The sequence below is a fragment of the Salmo trutta genome, chromosome 31 (assembly GCF_901001165.1).
Source record: "Salmo trutta chromosome 31, fSalTru1.1, whole genome shotgun sequence".
NCBI lineage: Eukaryota > Metazoa > Chordata > Actinopteri > Salmoniformes > Salmonidae > Salmo > Salmo trutta.
The window spans coordinates 5,448,192-5,464,978 of NC_042987.1; the positions used below are offsets into that span (position 1 = coordinate 5,448,192).

Genomic DNA, 16,787 nt, shown 5'->3' on the forward strand with positions numbered 1-16,787 from the left:
CAAGGACATTTCTAAGTGACCCCAAACTTTTGAACGGTAGTGTATGTAAATGAGATATTTCTGTACATAATTTTCAATAAATGTGCAAACATTTCTTAAACTGTGTTTTTACTTTGTCGTTATAGGGTACTGTGTGTAGATGGGTGAGAGAAAAGTATATTTAATCCATTTTGAATTCAGGCTGTAACACAAGTGAAGCGGTATGAATATTTCTGAAGGCACTGTATTTAGGCAACAATACTATATATGACATCCTTAGCCCTGTACTGTCTTATCACAAGTGAAGGCTCTCAACCCTGGTGTTTAAGATGATTATCTGTAGCCATTTGTGGTTGTACAATCAATTCTGTCGAGCGTTGTAAAAACAAAAGACTAACGCAAAGAGACTCACACATCTCCTTTTGACAAAATACCATTTGTAATTGAGTGTGTCCATTCATACTGGGTTGCATGTGCATGTTGTGGGATTGCATGTTCTTATACATTGAACATAACCAGTTTGTAGCAGTCTGTTTTTCTATACAAGCAGTGTGTATAAAGATGGCTAGCGACTCAGCAGGAAAGCATGTGTCTCTGCTAGCCTTAGCAAGGGCATGTACTTTAGGTGAGGGAGATGCATGTCCACAGATCAAAACAAAGCCTCATTGTAAAAAGAGGACCAAGTACTAACATGCTACAACACTGTGGTTTGGCCAGTAGCTACAAAGCAGAGAATGGGAGAGTCAAAGAAAATAGTTACGCCTACACACTTTACTGATGAAGTGGTCCTTCAAAGAAAGCAGTTTCTATGAACAGAGAGAATGAACACTATGGCTGTGTGTTTCCATGAACAGAGAGAATTAACACTATGACTGTGTGTTTCTGTGAACAGAGAGAATTAACACTATGTCTGTGTGTTTCTATGGCTTGCTTTCTGAAAGGTTAACTAAGCTATTAACTTTAAATTCATATACAGTGGTGTCGTCAACAGGTTAAAATGCTTAAGGCAAGGTACATACATTCTTCAAAACATCAGACTTGCTGAAAACCTCCAAAAAGCCGACAAACATAAACATTTTACCAAACCAACATTCTCATTACAAAAAGATTACATTTTATATTACAACCGTCCACAACTACATTGTCATAAAAAAAACTAGAAACATAAAACATACTCTATGAATGTATATAATGTCATTTTCTCTTGCTCAGTGAAATTCAAGGAGCTCTAGTATTCCAGGGTGTCCTCTTGGGTCCCCAAAATGAGGGGGTGCACGTAGCTGTCCAGTGGCGCACGTGCGCACACACACACACACACTAAAACTATGTCTCTCACCTATGCCGGTGATGATTTTGACCTGAGTGAAGGGGTAGGCCACAGAATGAACCCCTAACTTTGCCAGCAACAGAGACACCAGCAAGATTTTATCCTCCTGGACAGGACAGGACAGGACAGACAGACAGATCAAAATCAAATTTAAAATCAAATTTATTTATGTAGCCCTTCTTACATCAGCTGATTTTTCAAAGTGCTGTACAGAAACCCAGCCTAAAACCCCAAACAGCAAGCAATGCAGGTGTAGAAGCATGGTGGCTAGGAAAAACTCCCTAGAAAGGCCAAAACCTAGGAAGGAACCTAGAGAGGAACCAGGATATGAGGGGTGGCCAGTCCTCTTCTGGCTGTGCCGGGTGGAGACTATAACAGAACATGGCCAAGATGTTCAAATGTTCATAAATGACCAGCATGGTCAAATAATAGTAATCACAGTGAACAGGTCAGGGTTCCATAGCCGCAGGCAGAACAGTTGAAACTGGAGCAGCAGCACGGCCAGGTGGACTGGGGACAACAAGGAGTCATCATGCCAGGTAGTCCTGAGGCATGGTCCTAGGGCTCAGGTCCTCCGAGAGAGAAAGAAAGAAAGAAAGAGAATTAGAGAGAGCATACTTAAATTCACACAAGACACCGGATAAGACAGGAGAAATACTCCAGATATAACAAACTGACCCTAGCCCCCGACACAAACTACTGCAGCATAAATACTGGAGGCTGAGAGAGGAGGGGTCAGGAGACACTGTGGCCCCATCCAATGATACCCCCGGACAGGGCCAAACAGGCAGGATATAACCCCACCCACTTTGCCAAAGCACAACCACCAACTTACCATCCTGAGACAAGGCCGAGTATAGCCCACAAAGATCTCCGCCACGGCACAACCCAAGGGGGGCGCCAACCCAGACAGGAAGACCACGTCAGTGACTCAACCCACTCAAGTGACGCACCCCTCCTAGGGACGACGTGGAAGAGCACTAGTAAGCCAGTGACTCAGCCCCTGTAATAGGGTTAGAGGCAGAGAATCCCAGTGGAGAGAGGGGAACTGGCTTGGCAGAAACAGCAAGGGTGGTTCGTTGCTCCAGTGCCTTTCCGTTCACCTTCATACTCCTGGGCCAGTCTACACTCAATCATAGGACCTACTGAAGAGATGAGTCTTTAATAAAGACTTAAAGGTTGAGACCGAGTCTGCGTCTCTCACATGGGCAGGCAGACCATTCCATAAAAATTGAGCTCTATAGGAGAAAGCCCTGCCTCCAGCTGTTTGCTTAGAAATTTTAGAGACAATTAGGAGGCCTGCGTCTTGTGACCGTAGCGTACGTGTAGGTATGTATGCCAGGACCAAATCAGAAAGATAGGTAGGAGCAAACCCATGTAATGCTTTGTAGGTTATCAGTAAAACCTTGAAATCAGCCCTTGCCTTAACAGGAAGCCATTTTTTTGGTTCTAGTCAGGATTCTAGCAGCCATATTTAGCACTAACTGAAGTTTATTTAGTGCTTTATCCGGGTAGCCAGAAAGTAGAGCATTGCAGTACTCTAACCTAGAAGTAACAAAAGCATGGATTAATTTTTCTGCATCAATTTTTGGACAGAAAATGTTGTATTTTTGCAATGTTACGTAGATGGAAAAAAGCTGTCCTTGAAACAATCTTGATACGTTCGTCAAAAGTGAGATCAGGGTCCAGAGTAATGCTGAGGTCCTTCACAGTTTTATTTGAGACGACTGTACAACCATCTAGATTAATTGTCAGATTCAACAGAAGATCTCTTTGTTTCTTGGGACCTAGAACAAGCATCTCTGTTTTGTCCGAGTTTAAAAGTAGAACGTTTGCAGCCATCCACTTCCTTGTCTGAAACACAGGCTTCCAGCGAGGGAAATTTTGGGGCTTCATCATGCCTCATTGAAATGTACAGCGGTGTGTCATCCGCATAGCAGTGAAAGTTAACATTATGTTTTCGAAAGACATCCCCAAGAGGTAAAATATATAGTGAAAACAATAGTGGTCCTAAAACAGAACCTTGAGGAACACCGCATTTTACAGTTGATTTGTCAGAGGACAAACCATTCACAGAGACAAACTGATATCTTGCCGTCAGATAAGATCTAAACCAGGCCTGAACTTGTCCGTGTAGACCAACTTGGGTTTCCAATCTCTCCAAAAGAATGTGGTGATCGATGGTATCAAAAGCAGCACTAAGGTCTAGGAGCACGAGGACAGATGCAGAGCCTCGGTCTGACGCCATTAAAAGGTCATTTACCACCTTCACAAGTGCAGTCTCAGTGTTATGATGGGGTCTAATTCCAGACTGAAGCATTTCGTATACATTGTTTGTCTTCAGGAAGGCAGTGAGTTGCTGCGCAAGAGCTTTTTCTAACATTTTTGAGAGGAATGGGAGATTCGATATAGGCCGATAGTTTTTTTATATTTTCTGGCTCAATGTTTGGCTTTCTCAAGAGAGGCTTTATTACTGCCACTTTTAGTGAGTTTGGTACACATCCGGTGGATAGAGAGCCGTTTATTATGTTCAACATAGGACGTCACCTTAATAATTACCATTGTTCTATGACAGTTAATACCAGGTAAATAGCACAGAGTAAAATAAAGTATACCCCTAATGTGTTCACCCACCAGGAGGACTCGTACGGCCATCATGGAAGCAGCTCCTGTTGACACGGTGCAGTCCATCAGAATCACATGGTCCTCACTGATGTTCTTAGGCAGACGCAGATAGTGCAGCTGGGAGTAAGATTCATACCTCTGGTTCTCCTGTGTCCTGGTTGGTCTGGATGAGGATCTTCTTCATACCTCTGGTTCTCCTGTGTCCTGGTTGGTCTGGATGAGGATCTTCTTCATACCTCTGGTTCTCCTGTGTCCTGGTTGGTCTGGATGAGGATCTTCCCGATGCGGACATCTTTACACACCGCCTGGAGCGCTGGCTCCATGGTCTCTCCCGCTTGCAGGATGGACACTCCTGTGATCTACGGAAAACCAGGAGAGATGTACAGTTGAAGTCGGAAGTTTACATACACTTAGGTTGTAGTCATTAAAACTCATTTTCAACCACTCCACAAATTTCTTGTTAACAAACTATAGTTTTGGCAAGTTGGTTAGGACATCTACTTTGTGCATAACACAAGTAATTTTTCCAACAATTGTTTACAGACAGATTATTTCACTTCTAATTCACTGTATGACAGTTCCAGTGGGACAGAAGTTTACATAGACTAAGTTGACTGTGCCTTTAAACAGCTTAGAAAATTGATGTCAGAAATGATGTAATGGCTTTTGAAGCTTCTGATAGGCTAATCGACATCATTTGAGTCAATTGGAGGTGTACCTGTGGATGGATTTCAAGGCCTACCTTCAAACTCAGTGCCTCTTTGCTTGACATCATGGGGAAATCAAAAGAAATCAGCCAAGACCTCAGAAAAAAATGGTAGACCTCCACAAGTCTGGTTAATTTGTTCATTAAACTATAGTCTGTTAACAAGAAATGTGTGGAGTGGTTGAAAAACGAGTTTTAATGACTCCAACCTAAGTGTGTGTAAACCTCCGACTTCAACTGTATTAACACACTGACTGACAACTGAGTACAGTAAATACATTTAAGAACAAGAACATGTACAAGATAGCAATACTATACTGTTCATTATGACAACACTGGCTGACAAATAAACAGGATTGCGTTCACACCTAATAATAAAAAACACCTGCATAAAACATCTGCATAAAAACAATATGCGCATTTTCCCACCAGAGATATTCCCATCAAATTGACTTGTTGCAGATAAAAGGTAGTCTATGACGTAGTGCACATCAAAATACAGTTTGCGGTTAAATGAATGGGTTGCCATCATGTTTTCTCATGTGCCCATTCCAGTATTGGCACATGCGCTCTAGCCAACTGTCAAACGCACTGGTCCCCCCTTCAGCAGTGAGGTAATGGGAGCCGCTACCTGACCAAAACTTCAGATAAACCTCTGGTAGTAATTGGCAAACCCTAGAAACCACTGCACTTCCTTTACCGTGGTGGGAGTCGGCCAATTATGCACGGCTGAAATGCGGTCACTTTCCATCTCCAGAATGGAAGGAGACAGACTGTTGGAAGAACAGGCATTTCTCAGCCTTGACATACAGGTCACGCTCCAACAGTCGACCAAGCACCCTGCGCACCAGGGACACATGCTCGGCGCGTGCAGCGTAGTATATCAGAATGTTGTCAATATACACCACTACACCCTGCCCGTGCAGGTCCCTGAAAATCTCATCTACAAAGGCTTGGAAGACTGATGGAACATTCATCAACCCGTACGGCATGACAAGGTACTCATTATGCCCTGAGGTAGTACTAAACGCCATCTGCCACTATTCTCCCTCCCGGATACGCACCAGGTTTTGAGCGCTCCTGAGATCTTGTTTGGTAAAGAAGCGCGCCCCGTGGATGGACTCAATCGCTGTGGCTATAAGAGGTAGCAGGTAACTGTACCTCACAGTGATATGGTTTAGGCCTCGATAGTCAATACACGGGCGCAGACCTCCCTCCTTCTCCTTCACAAAAAAATAAACTCGAGGAGGCGGGTGAAGTGGAGGACCGAATGTACCCCTGATGCAGGGATTCGGAGACATATGTTTCCATAGCCAACGTCTCCGCCTGTGACAGAGGATACACCTGACTCCTGGGAAGTGCGGCATCTACCAGGAGATTTGTTGCACAATCCCCCCTACGATGAGGTGGTAATTGAGTCACCCTCTCTTTAGAGAAGGCGAGAGCCAAGTCAGAATATTCGGGGGGAATGCGCACGGTGGAGACCTGGTCTGGACTTTCCACCATAGTAGCACCAACAGAAACCCCTAAACACCTCCCCGAGCACTCTCGCAACCACCCCGTGAGAGCCCTCCATTGCCATGAAACAGTGAGGTCATAACAAGCTGACCAGGGTAGGCCTAGCACCACGGGAAATGCAGGAGAGTCAATGAGGAAGAGACTGATTCTCTGCTTGTGACCCCCATGCGTCACCATGCCCAGAGGAGCGGTGGTCTCCCTAATCAACCCTGACCCTAATGGTCGACTGTCTAAGGCGTGAACTGGGAAGGGCATAGCCACTGGAACAATGGGGATCCCTAAACTATGGGCGAATGATCTGTCTATAAAATTCCCAACCGCGCCTGTATCGATTAGCGCCTTATGCTGGGAATGTGAGGAAAACTCAGGAAAAGTAACATACAAAAACGTGTGCAACACGTTCTGGGTGAGAATGGTGCCGGCTCACCTGGGGTGGTGCCAGAGTGCCCTGCCTGCTGCCTCGACCCCCAGAGGAACCAACCCGGCACCGACCGGCAGTGTGACCTCTGCGGCCACAAACTGCGGCGATAGTGGTTGATCAGGGCCCTGTCGTTCCATCCCGCTTTAATAGAACATGGGTGGACATTTCTTCAATAAAATTAAATGAGAAACAAGATTTCATTTATATATAAAAACATTTAAAAAAAAAAGATACTTCTCACCAAAAGCAGGGTTCGAAAGTCCATCGCGAACTCCTGGGCGCTCCTCGTCCCCTGCCTCAGATGGAAGAGACGTTCACCCGCTGCTCTACCCTCGGGCGGGTGGTCAAAGACTGAAACCCTCAATGGTCCAGCACCGCATCTTCTTCTCCCCACATGGCTTTGGCCCACTCCAGGGCTTTCCCCAAGAGGCACGAGACGAGGGTGGACACCTTATCACGGCCCGATGGAGCCGGGTGGACGGTTGCCAGGTATAGATCCATCTGCAACAGGAATCCCTGGCAGCGTGCAGCCGTCCCATCGTACTCCCGGGAAGGGCGAGACGAATCCCACTGGGACCGGGTGCAGGGGGGGCGAGTAGTGGAGACCGTGGTTGTGCTGGTGGAGGCGCAGGAGGAACTCCCTGTCTCTCCCAGCGGTCCATGGTTTGGACGACGCGGTCCATGGCGGTGCCGAGATGGTGGAGCATTGCCGCGTGCTCCCGGACGCGCTCCTCGACCCCTATACCTGCTCCTGCTGACTCCATATTGTGGGTGTGAAATTCTGTCAAACGGTGGGTGTAGCTGGTGCATGGAAGTCAGGCGCAGGAGAGCAGAGATGAGTGGACAAAGCACTTTACTAAGGCAATATTGAATATAACGCAACCGCGTCACAAAAGCAAATGCCCAAAAAACAAGTGAGGCGGCACAAAGTACACACAACCAAGTACAAAGTACCGGCTGCCACAAAGCACGGGTACAAAACAAAACCCGGCGCACACCAGCCAGAAGCGTGCCAACCTGACAAAACTTCGGCCGAAGTCGTGACACCATCAATATGCAGTATCTGCTCGCTGTTTGCTAAAGCATGCGTACTGTGTAGCCTACATGATGACATTATTATGAGCAAAAGAGCGATATTATTTATATTTGTCAAACAGCAGCCAAGCATCGATGCTCATGTCACCCGAAGAAGACCAATATTTATTGGAAAGGAGCATCAAGCTCATCACCTTGCATTTTCACCACCCTGTGAAGTTCATCACTTATTTCTTCTGTAGCCTAATAAACTGCATGGTTTCCTGACTAGTCGTAGTGGGAGGACCACACGAACATGTCAACCTCGCGACTCCAACTTTACTTCAGTATGATTGTTATTATATCAATATTTGCGCATAAAAGTATTTCCACCGACATTTCTCGCATTATTCATTTTACCGACACAAAAAGATGGCTCCTTGTCTAGCGTATTTTGTTTTCTGGACATTTGGCCTGTCATACATTTTTTATCCGACATACTTTACTCGCATAAAAAGGTTGGATGGAAACCTGGTTATAGGGAGCTAATTTAGATGATAAAGAGATTTTCTGTTCAGAGGGAACTAGATGACTGAACTGGAGAGAGGGGAAACAAGTGAATGGGTAGGAGAAAGTTAGAGACAGGAAGAGAAATAAAGAAATCTGTACTAACCCTCTTCCCATGGAAAGTTCTGCCTTCATGGTCCCTGTGGTGTCTAAACTGTCTGTCTCTGTGGACAGAGAGAGAGAGAGAGGGAGGATGAGCTCAGATGTGTGTACAGATCTGAAGACAACAAACCCATGGTGCGTTTTCAGTTGGCCACACTAAACTACATCAAATTGATGGTCAGTGGTGAACTCGGTCAATAAAACACTTATTTACTCTAACACCTATAGCTCTAGTAGGTGGTACATACACACCATACTTTAGCACAATGTAGTTGCTGTGCGATTCAAGTTAGGTGCTGTGTTTGTGCAGTTGCTGTATGTGTGTGTCTTTTTGGTTTGTGAGAACTTTCCACTGCGGTGGATTGACAGTTTCCATGCTCCAGAGACCAGTCTCTCTCTTCCTTCCGCTCTCTCTCTTCTTTTTCTCTCTCTCTCACATCTCTCAATCTTGACCTCTAATGCTGTCTTTCCATCTCTTACACTCTGTTTCCATCTCCCCCGCCCCCGCTCTCTCTCTCTTTCTCTCTTTCTCTCTCTCTCTCTCTCTCTCTCTCTCTCTCTCTCTCTCTCTCTCTCTCTCTCTCTCTCTCTCTCTCTCTCTCTCTCTCTCTCTCTCTCTCTCTCTCTCTCACACACATACATACCTGTGAGGGGAGGAAGGAGAGAGCTCTTTCAATCAGCAGACACATCAGTCTCTTAGAGTAGAGGATAAATTCATCCCTGCTCGTCTCTTTGTTTCTGGGCAGACGAAGTAGGACAGTTAGGGGTCAGTCAGATAAACAGAGACCCTATGGACCATGTAGTCACATCAACCCACATTGTGGAAGTTCATGTTTTCTACATGCATCTCATTGACCTGCCTGTGTCATGATCTGACTCTATGTCAGTGAGTCGTTATACTGAGTAGTACAGTAATGAGTAGTACAGTGATTATTGCTGGTATCTGGTGATGGTGTGAATGCCATTGACCTGGGGCATTGACCTCTGATCATTTTCAAAACCTATGACGATGTCCAGTAAAAGCAGATAGGGAATTTGTTAACACCACAACACAGTACCGACTTGGATATACATTATTATCCCAAATACTACTCTATGAAATGCTGGTTTAATTCGCTGCTCTGCTTTTCTTGCTAACGGCGGCTCATTTCATAAGGAGGAGGCGGTCTCGTATTGTTACTTCACCAACATTTTGAGAATAGATACCAGCTAACGTGGTATCCGTTCTAAAACCAAAATCTCTTAATATATGGCTCCAGTGTACTGTACCTGGTGATGGTGTGCATGCTACTGACCTGGGGCATTTAAGTGATAATGCCGTCGAATCCGGTGTTTGGAGGACGTATTGGCATGGTGTTGTTAGGCTCAAGACAAAGTCAAGGGCCGGCAAAGCGTGCCAATATATCCTCCTAACACCGGCTTCGACGGCATTATCACTTTTATACAACGGGTTACCAACATATTCAAATAATATATTTTCATTGAAAACATTATTTTTTCAAACTATTTCATCTTTCCACTTGATATAGTCCCGGCACAAATCTAGGGTTTCTACCTAAGCTGGCTGGTTGTTCGTTCTATCGGTTCGGTTGCTAGAGACGCGGCCCAGCCGTTCGGTCTAAATGTTCCATTACCATACTGGCTGGCAACGTTCTTATCCTTTGCTTGCTTGCTAGCCAGCTACGGCTAACTTACAGTCACGTCAAAAAGTGCTGCCAGAATAACAGCAAATGTAGTGTGTAGTGTGTATTGTACCTGACGATGGTGTGCATGCCCCTGACCTAAGGTGTACTCCCAGAACACTCAGGGTCTGGACCTGGTGGGCGGAGTCAAGGGCTGCCGTGTAACCATAGCAACCAGGGAGAGAAAGGGAGGAAGGACGTAAGTCAAATCAATGTTATTGGTCGCATACCCATGGTTAGCAGACGTTATTGGTCACATACCCATGGTTAGCAGACGTTATTGGTCACATACCCATGGTTAGCAGACGTTATTGGTCACATACCCATGGTTAGCAGATGTTATTGGTCACATACCCATGGTTAGCAGACGTTATTGGTCACATACCCATGGTTAGCAGACGTTATTGGTCACATACCCATGGTTAGCAGATGTTATTGGTCACATACCCATGGTTAGCAGATGTTATTGGTCGCATACCCATGGTTAGCAGACGTTATTGGTCACATACCCATGGTTAGCAGATGTTATTGGTCACATACCCATGGTTAGCAGACGTTATTGGTCACATACCCATGGTTAGCAGATGTTATTGGTCACATACCCATGGTTAGCAGACGTTATTGGTCACATACCCATGGTTAGCAGACGTTATTGGTCACATACCCATGGTTAGCAGATGTTATTGGTCACATACCCATGGTTAGCAGACGTTATTGGTCACATACCCATGGTTAGCAGACGTTATTGGTCACATACCCATGGTTAGCAGATGTTATTGGTCACATACCCATGGTTAGCAGACGTTATTGGTCACATACCCATGGTTAGCAGATGTTATTGGTCACATACCCATGGTTAGCAGACGTTATTGGTCACATACCCATGGTTAGCAGATGTTATTGGTCACATACCCATGGTTAGCAGACGTTATTGGTCACATACCCATGGTTAGCAGATGTTATTGGTCACATACCCATGGTTAGCAGACGTTATTGGTCACATACCCATGGTTAGCAGATGTTATTGGTCACATACCCATGGTTAGCAGACGTTATTGGTCACATACCCATGGTTAGCAGACGTTATTGGTCACATACCCATGGTTAGCAGACGTTATTGGTCACATACCCATGGTTAGCAGACGTTATTGGTCACATACCCATGGTTAGCAGACGTTATTGGTCACATACCCATGGTTAGCAGACGTTATTGGTCACATACCCATGGTTAGCAGACGTTATTGGTCACATACCCATGGTTAGCAGATGTTATTGGTCACATACCCATGGTTAGCAGACATTATTGGTCACATACCCATGGTTAGCAGACGTTATTGGTCACATACCCATGGTTAGCAGACGTTATTGGTCACATACCCATGGTTAGCAGACGTTATTGGTCACATACCCATGGTTAGCAGACGTTATTGGTCACATACCCATGGTTAGCAGATGTTATTGGTCACATACCCATGGTTAGCAGATGTTATTGGTCACATACCCATGGTTAGCAGACGTTATTGGTCACATACCCATGGTTAGCAGATGTTATTGGTCACATACACATGGTTAGCAGATGTTATTGGTCACATACACATGGTTAGCAGACGTTATTGGTCACATACCCATGGTTAGCAGACGTTATTGGTCACATACCCATGGTTAGCAGACGTTATTGGTCACATACCCATGGTTAGCAGACGTTATTGGTCACATACCCATGGTTAGCAGATGTTATTGGTCACATACCCATGGTTAGCAGATGTTATTGGTCACATACCCATGGTTAGCAGACGTTATTGGTCACATACCCATGGTTAGCAGACGTTATTGGTCACATACCCATGGTTAGCAGATGTTATTGGTCACATACCCATGGTTAGCAGATGTTATTGGTCACATACCCATGGTTAGCAGACGTTATTGGTCACATACCCAATGGTTAGTAGACGTTATTGCGAGTGTAGTGAAATGCTTGTGCTTCTAGTTCCCGACAGTGCAGCAATATCTAACATGTAATCTAACAATTCCACAACAACTACCTAACACACAAATCTAAGTAAAGGAATGGGATAAGAATATATATAAATATATGAATGAGCAATGACAGAGCGGCATAGACAAGATGCAATACATGAAATAAAATACAGTATACACATATGAGATGAGTAATGCAAGATATGTAAACATTATTAAAGTGGAATTATTAAAGTGGCATTATTAAAGTGACTAATGATCCATTTAAAGTGGCCAATGATTTCAAGTCTGTATGTAGGCAGCAGCCTCTCTGTGTTAGTGATTGCTGTTTAACAGTCTGATGGCCTGAGAGCACTGGAATGGGTGGTAGGTTGCATACATCCAGTCACAGGCTTGAAAAACACCAGCTCTCACACACACACACACACACACACACACACACACACACACACACACACACACACACACACACACACACACACACACACACACACACACACACACACACACACACACATACTTTTAAACAGTATCATCACACTGGTGTTAATATTGATTAGTGGCTAGGTAGGATTCTAGAAAACACACATTGAAACACACCAGATTAAAATAGGAAGAGCAGATAGATCCAGGTCAGTTAGCAGCACTGAACATCTAAGGTAGTGTCTGCCTTGTGTGGAATATACAACAGCTTCAAGAGACAATCACCGAGAACGTTTGATGATTCTTAGCTACAGTTTTGGTTCAAATTCAGTTGGATTCTACAGCTGAAAGGGTAATTCATTCAACATAGATCAATGAGCAATCATTTCAACTGAAACTAGTCAGGAAACTTTGGATCAAATATCCTTTGCTACTAATGGTGGCCCAAGCACACTGATTTTCTCTTAAATTGTTCTCTTTGTGTTGTTATAATCCTATGTGATTCACACACACACACACACACACACAAAGAAAGCCTAACTTCTCAATTCAAATCCACACACAGGCTGATTTCAAGAAAAATTGTTAGTATTTAGAGGGCTTAGCCCAGACCTGGCCTGGTCTTTGGCTAGAATCTGACTTCAAAACATACAGCACAATTTGTTCTGGTCTTGCCAAAGATTAGAATTGAGGTCATGCAAGCTTTGAGTTGAGTGATATTACATTAAAACCCCACTCTTAAGCTACAAAAAACAAGCTGTGATACAGTTTCATAAAAATAAATAAAAACTCCTATTAGATATCGAACTTTAAAAAAATGCAAACGCAGAGAAATCATATGCAAATCAATCACACATATCCCAGCGAAATTTCCTCTATGGAGAGTAGATGGTTTGGACAAAACACAACGAGACATAGCGACAGAGGCAGAATGACAACGACGACAACAACAACAGAAAAGAGGAAGAAAATAAAAACAAACAGACAACATACGGTAAATAAAGGGATGTATAATGGTATGATTATGTGAGACAATGATGTGTTTGACTGCTGAACCCGCTGTGAGCAATCCTCACAATTCCTCAGACCAAGACAAAATTTCCCATGTAAAATTGCCAAATAATATTTTTGATCAATTTACAAATAATAGTTCAACCACGTTAGTCTATTCAGTAACAATGTTACAGTAATTCAGTCAGTGGTTGCACCATTGTGTGTTGTGTGTACACACAGGCTGCTCTCACATTGGTGGTGGCTGTCACACCTTCATTGTGTCTCTACAATACAGAGGTAAAGCACAGAGGTAAGACTCAATAGAGACCCCAATACATCCTGTGTCTAAAGAGAGATACCAAACGCACTTCCTCTCTCTCTCATCTGCTGGGGCCGACAAACTCAATGGAAAAACTCAGCCTTTTGTAGTAGATACAGAAACCTTTTCTGCGGTTTGAGATTTGTGACAATAGCTCTCTGTCTCTCTCTGGGGCTGAGAGGAGGGGTCAGTAAGGATGTCTCAGTAGATTATTTTTAGACACAGAATGCAGTGTGTGTTGGAGCCATCAAGTATTTAAGGTAGAGGGAAAACCAACATCCTCCAATCAGCTGCCTGCTGCACCTAGAACTGCATTCATCTTCACTCAACTGTCAAACACACAACTGATGTGTGGCATGTCTGATGTCAAAGGGCAGATTGTGTCTCAAAGTTCTGCTCACTCATAGCTGTTTTTGTACTGTATGCTCAATAGCGAATGAAGTGTCACATGTGTTGATACGCCAGTTACTATTGATAATGCTATTTGTAATGGAATACTAATATCCCGTAGCTTCGAAGTATACCACATCTGGGAACAGATAACAATACCTGACCCTGTGTTAATGATTTAGGTACTAAATCGGTTGTGTGTGTGGGTGGGCTTCGGCGGTACAGTAAACAGTTGTGTTACTCTACCTGACGCTGAGCTCGCGCTGTGTGTGATAGAGGGATGAAGGGAGGAGTAGAGTGGTCCGTGTGCAGTGAGGTGGAGCAAGGCCAATAGTACCATGTCAAATAGGTAACACAACAACAACACATGCCTTCGTTGGTAATGAGGGATGGAAGCAATTCCATTTAAATTTGGTCAACTTTAGAAGATGAATTGAAAACTGCCATTTATTTGAATAAGCCCCTGGTCATGCTCAACATGTTAATACTTAATTTTGTTTAATCTTTCTCAGGAAATCATGAAACACTTTTAGAGAAAATGCTTTATTGTTCCACTAGAGGAGGCAGTGGAGCTAGTACCGGTTTGTCAAATGGTCCTACTCTGGTTAAATGTAGGGCAGTCAAGCTGGAGAAGTATACAGAGAGTGCAGGGAGGAACTCTTACATCCTCTATACGTGCTGTACGATCTGGTCTATGGCTACCATGTTGCCTCCTCCTTCCAGGATATGAAACATACAGGAAGAGGAAGTGACATTAGACAGTGATGATATTAAGTGTGTACAATTATAATGGTTTTGGGGACTAAGTCAACATTTGATTTAAGTGGAACTCCTGAAGGTCTGAGTGTGTGAGAGTGTACAGTACCAGTCAAAAGTTTTAGAACACCTACTCATTCAAGGGTTTTATATATTTTTACTATTTTCTACATTGTAGAATAATAGTGAAGACATCAAAACTATGAAATAACAGATGTGGAACCATGTAGTAACCAAAAACGGTAAACAAATCAAAATGTATTTTATATTTGAGATTCTTCAAAGTAGCCACACTTTCCCTTGATGACAGCTTTGCACACTCTTGGCATTCTCTCAACCAGCTTCACCTGGAATGATTTTCCAACAGTCTTGAAGAAATTCCAACATATGCTGAGCATTTGTTGGCTTCTTTTCCTTCACTCTGCTGTCCAACTCATCCCAAACCATCTCAATTGGGTTGAGGTCGGGTAATTGTGGAGGCCAGGTCATCTGATGTAACACATCATCTCTCTCCTTCTTGGTCAAATAGCCCTTACACAGCCTGGAGGTGTGTTGAATCATTGTCCTGTTGAAAAACAAATGATAGTCCCACTAAGCGCAAACCAGATGGGATGGCGTATCGCTGCAGAATGCTGTGGTAGCCATGCTGGTTAAGTGTGACTTGAATTCTAAATAAGTCATTGACAGTGTCACCAGCAAAGCACCATCACACCACCTCCTCCATGCTTCACGGTGGGAACCATACCTACTCTGTGTCAAAAAAAGACACAACGTTTGGAACCAAAAATCTCAAATTTGGACTCATCAGACCTAAGGACAGATTTCCACTGGTCTATTGCTTGTGTTTCTTGGCCCAAGCAAGTCTCTTCTTATTATTGGTGTCCTTTAGTAGTGGTTTCTTTGCAGCAATTCGACCATGAAGGCCTGATTCACACAGTCTCCTCTGAACAGTTGATGTTGAGAGGTATCTGTTACCTGAACTATTTATTATTATGTATCTGTTACCTGAACTAATTTATTTGGGCTGCAATTTCTGAGGCTGGTAACTCTAATGAACGTATCCTCTGCAGCAGAGGTAACTCTGGGTCTTCCTTTCCTGTGGTGGTCCGCATGAGAGCCAGTTCCATCATAGTGCTTCATGGCTTTTGCGACTGAACTAGAAGAAACTTTCAAAGTTCTTAATTATCATTTTCCGGATTGACTGACCTTCATGTCTTAAAGTAATGATGGACTGTCATTTCTCTTTGCTTATTTGAGCTGTTCTTGCCATAATAGGGACTTGGTTTTTTAACCAAATAGGGCTGTCTTCTGTATACCAACCCTACCTTGTCACAACACAACTGATTGGCTCAAATGCATTAAGAAGGAAAGAAATTCCACAAATTAACTTTTAACAAGTCACACCTGTTAATTTAAATGCATTCCAGGTGACTACCTCATGAAGCTGGTTGAGAAAATTCCAACAGTGTGCAAAGCTGTCATTAAAGCAAAGGGTGGCTACTTTGAAGAATCTGAAGTATAAAATGTATTTTGATTTGTTTAACACTTTTTTGTTTTCCTACATGATTCCATATGTGTAATTTCATGGTTTTGATGTCTTCACTATTATTCTACAATGTAGAAAATAATACAAATGAAGAAAAACCATGGAATGAGTAGGTGTGTCCAAACTTTTGACTGGTACTGTAGACGTGAATGTGCATGTGCACACCACCTAGTGGAGTGCCTCTCGAATTAGCTTGACTAACTTTAGGCGGGAAGGAAATGTTGTGACCCTCCTGTGAGGACTGTGCCAGGAGGTGTGTGTGTGTGTGTGTACACATAAAGCTCCAGCCCTGGTATTTGGCACTCTCCCACCCCCTCCTCTCGTGGTCCAATCATAAGCACTTTATAATTAACAGTGTCATAGATATTCAGCCAGTTCAGTGCTACTCTAGAGCCAAGATGCGGCCTGGGAAGCCATAATGAGAGGTGTGATATCGCAGCGT

At 43.7% G+C, this 16,787-nt stretch overlaps 1 pseudogene; it reads right to left on the reverse strand.

Moving 5' to 3' along the window:
* Window positions 1-203: 203 nt before the first annotated feature.
* On the reverse strand, window positions 204-14,778 carry LOC115169161 (uridine-cytidine kinase-like 1; annotated as a pseudogene).
* Window positions 14,779-16,787: the final 2,009 nt, after the last annotated feature.